The following is a 4,703-nucleotide window of genomic DNA, read 5'->3' as shown; positions in this document are numbered from 1 at the left end:
CAAAGCAACCCTATCTGCCAGATACTTTAAGATCATTGGCTCTGCTGGATCAGAAGACCCCTAATGTCAGAACTACCTGTGATAACACCTATATGTGTTGCAAAGCAAGTCAGATTTCCCAGTGAACAGGTTCAAGTTAGCACACTCAAAGTATCTAATGCTACCAACACTCAAAGACGTCTTTCTTAAGATACAGCAATTTGTCTTTCACATAGAATGGGATATTTGCAACATGCCCAAGTCCATTGAAACCTTGGAAATTTCACTGAAGAGGCTAGCCCAGGATTTTCAGTGGGATTTATTTCCTATCCTACTATATGCTTGAGTTTTAGTAAAGTATCCAGGGCAAATGGTACATCCTGCTCTGTATTTCCATAATACAGTGTACCTGCATGATAATCTATAGCATTCAGAGGTGGTTAGAGGAGTAATAGAGCCCCTGCATAGGACAATAAAGTTGTATCACTGGCCCCATCAGCTGAAAGAAAACTGCTTTTGACAGTTATTACTATCAAGTCTGAAGAAAAAAGGCTTTCACTACAACAGCTGTGAACAGGTGGCAGGGGACATATTGATTTGCTCTACCAAAGCAAACATCTGGAACAGCAGTTGAAGTCACCTCCTGATTTTTTTGATAATCTGTCAGTCTCCTAGCCTCTTCTGCACAAACCAAATATACGCATTAAATGAGTCTTTGTTGATAGCACTAGTCTCTTCAATCTTTTCAGAGAATGTGGTATTGTTTCTGGTTTACTACTTTGATAGAGGCAGTTCTAGTTGCTTCCATTTAGCATTTTCTGTCAAATTGTTTCTTATTTCTGTGGGCCAGGGAATTAATTTGTGGATTCGGTCAGTTGCTGAGGTTGTCAATTCCCTCTATGCTATCTAGATCTGTTTATACAGATGAAGTAAAGCTTTCCTAGGCTGCTGTTTATTTCAGTCCTAGGGACATGGTAATCAATTAGCTCAAGATGAGGGCCCTTCAAACTCCCAAGGAAGCCTTCTTCTCTTTGAATGTTGATTGCATGTTTAATTTTCTGATTCTGTTAGTGCCTGAGGACCTATTGTCCCTGTAATAATCACCACAGCCCCATTTCCCCATGTCTTTCCTTTTACCTGCATTTCATTCCATGATATCCCCAGTCAAAATCTGAATTGTGACACCATCATTTGCAGTGAATTAGTCAGGTTCTATCCTCTGTTCCTCCACCAGCCCTCGTAAAGACATCATTGAGCTCATCAGATATGACTAACTCAACCCCAGAATTTCATTTTCAAAGTGTTTCCTGGGGTCACTTCTAGTACCAATTACTCTGTCAATTTGGGTTCCAACCAGAAAAAGATGACACACTTGCAACCAAGCTTATTATACACAATCTATTTAGAAAGTAATAAGTGTAGCAGAACCTAACAAGGGGAGGACAGTGGCAGAAAATGAGGGATAGGGTCATGTAGATCCTATCATAGCTGAGGGACAAAGCAGCCAGAGATAATCTTATAAGTAGGGAACTGGAGGGACACTAATTCTAACTAGGGACACAAAGGACCTTACTCTTCCCTTCAATTTCCACAGAGAACCCCTGGCCAGCAAAAAAATGGAAGCCGGGGAATAGAGGAAATGTTAACATGATTCATACAGGTCAATTCTGGAGACTGAGATGAGAACAGACTTGGGAAGGCAGATATATCTTGTAATTAGTGTAATCAGAATGGAAAATATAGACACATCTAGGAACTGTTCCCAAGGAAATCTGACCTTATACCAGCCTGTACAATAATCCTAAGTGATTTTCACGTCGATTCTCCTTACACCTTAGAAAGACTGGTGGCTTGTCCCCTTATGTGACTTCATAAGTCTAAAATGTTTCCTAGTCAAAGAACTCAGTTTGAAGGCAGGTCACCCAATTTGACTTTCTTATGTACCAGCTGCAAATTTTGGCCAATCTCTTTGAATTCTGAATTTACTGGAACTAAATTGTAAGAGCATGTTCTGCTTTCTGCAGAACCCAACCAAGGTCACAAATTGTTTTTCCAAGTTTTTAATATCTTTAGGTCTTCATTTTTTAAAAAAACAGATAGGGGTGTATTGCAATTGTTTAAATAACATGTAGCAGTCGCACACACCAGTTGCACACGCTAACCTCAGCAACTCAGGAGGTTAAGGCATAGGATTCCAAGTTCAAGGTCAGCCCCAGATAAAAGATAAAAAACTAAAAAAGCCTGCTGGGATTGATTGGGAACACAATCTATACAGATCAAATTTAACCTCACCTTAGTATCTTCCCAATCCATGACCATTACTGCTCTCTCCATTCATTTAGGTCTGATTTCTTTCATATTTTGTGGTTTTCAACATATATCGTAAATATTAGGTTATCTATTATTGAGGGGAGGGGTGGTAAGGTCTGTGTGAGAAGCTTTGTGTCTGAATTTCTTTATTTAAGTCTTCTGATTTCTTTCATCAGTGTTCTGTAGTTCTCTTAAGTTTTTGTTGGTATGCTCGGCTTTATGCCTGAGAATAATTTTGGGAGGTAATGACATAATCCCTTGACATTGTGGACATCTCCCTCCTTCCCAACTGATTACTGGGTTCTCTATTTAGGCTATGAAGATTATAAACGTATGGCGGGACACTATCTAGGATAGATGAACACTCAGATTTTAGTCATCGGGAACTCACAGAAATACTGTTGAAAACATCTGACTGCTTCACCATATGAATNAAAAAAAAAAAAAAAAAAAAAGGACTAGGCTTTGACCTAGTCTTTAGAGCATCTTTCCATTTAATAATTCCTATTCAAGTCAAGCACCAAAACTAGACAGCTGTCTAAAAGACAGTGTCCAATTGTGGTGTCCCAGATAGTTTTAAGTGCCACTTCCTCAACAGAGGCTGTACTTCAGTAATACTTTCAATTTAAGTCTGTGCTTTAAGAGGGACCCACAGGCATGTGGCACCAGCCAGCAGTCTTAAGATTGACAAAGAAGACTGCTTTTTGTTTAGTTACCCACAGGCTCTCTGGCGAGACACAAAATTGCATTTATACTCCTTTCTTGTTCTACATGAATGATCCCTCTTATCTTGCCAGAGACGGCAGCAGGAGGGGGATATAAGAGAGCTGCATCAGTACAAGGCCAAGATATGTTGGTCAAAAGATGACAACTTTAAAGTTCCCTCCCCCTTGGAAAAAAGTTACTTCCTTAATATAGGGTTTTTATTTATTAACCAATGTTGACTAGATAGGGCATATGTGACTTGGATGCCAAATAAAGGAGCTTGCTCTTTTTGGGTTTGTACTGTGCAGCTCTTGCTACAGCTGTTAAGGAGTTAGGGCTGTCTGATCAGGAGGCATCTGCAGGATTTTGATCCCCAAGCAATTTGGGGCAAGTCTCAAATAGTTTTCCTTAGAATTAGGCAGAGTCAAAAAAGCAACTTCAATTAACTGATTTCTTTCTCCAGATGAACTGAGCATGAAAGCATATGCAGGATTTATCTGTAATATTTTAGGGATTTGAAAAACAATGGAAGATGGAAATCAATTTTAAAAAAATTTTTGTTTTTTTGCTTTTTTTCCTCCCCAAGATGCCTCCTGATAGACCTAGTACACTGGGTTAAAAGGGAATTAAAAACATTTTTTAAAAAAAAAGTTCACTGGTTTTGATTCATCTCACTCCTTTTGCCTGGAGATCAGGCCAAACATCAAGCATGTTGGGAGGGGCGCAATTTAAAGCAACACTACTGACTGTAAAGCATTTGCCAGCAATTTACAATGCAAAATGACATAACAATTCTTGTCACAACACAAGAGGATAGCAAGCAGCTTTCTGTAGCATGGAAGTTAACAGCTCTCAGGGGTTGCCCATTTCTGCAGAAGTTTATTTATCAAGGTGGGCAGAGGGCAACGCATTTATACACTACAGGAGATGATCCACAGAAAAATTAAGCTCCAGAACTGCTAACATTACCAAAGCTGATACTGGCTAATATTCTGAAATGCAAATCCATGCTTTATACATATTCTGCTCAAAGACACTGCTACTTAACGTAATTCCCACACTGCACAGATTAATCTTTGCCCCCTTTTGCAGAGTTTGAAAAAGTTCCTCAAACTTTTATAAAGGAAGAAGCAAAATCAGAGAGCTTCTCAAAAAAAAAAAAAAAAAAAAAAAATCACCTTTAATTAGATTTTTAAAATTTTCTTGCTCTCTGGTGAAGACTACTCCAAATGTACTATGTGACAGTGTGGCAGCAAACAGTGCATTCCAGACCTCTGGGTCCCTTTTCTAACACAGGGTCCCATAGATGTCTGGTTTCTACAGTAGAGGCCAAAGTACTCCTTTTTAGAATTTAGTGTTGCAGAAAACTGAGCCCCTCTCATCTTTAGCTGCTCCCATAATCACTCTAATCCCCTTAATCCCAGCAACCTTCATCAAAGAAAAAAAATAATATATATATATGTATATATATATATATTATATATATATATGAACCCAGAAAAAAACTTATTTACAAAGTTTTTACAAGTATACACACCCAATTTTCTATGGGACACACTTTGCCACAGAGGAAAGAGGGTCAAGGCTCCGACATCACGTCTACACATCAAGTGCCATACTGCTAATGGAGGCGTATGTAAACCAGTCTTTAGTGTTCTGCTATAGAGCACAAAGGCTTGTCATATGGCTCCTGCAATGATAGACTGCTC

The sequence above is a fragment of the Marmota marmota genome, unplaced genomic scaffold, assembly GCF_001458135.2.
Source record: "Marmota marmota marmota unplaced genomic scaffold, marMar, whole genome shotgun sequence".
Lineage (NCBI taxonomy): Eukaryota > Metazoa > Chordata > Mammalia > Rodentia > Sciuridae > Marmota > Marmota marmota.
Note: the sequence above shows the minus strand (reverse complement) of the source record.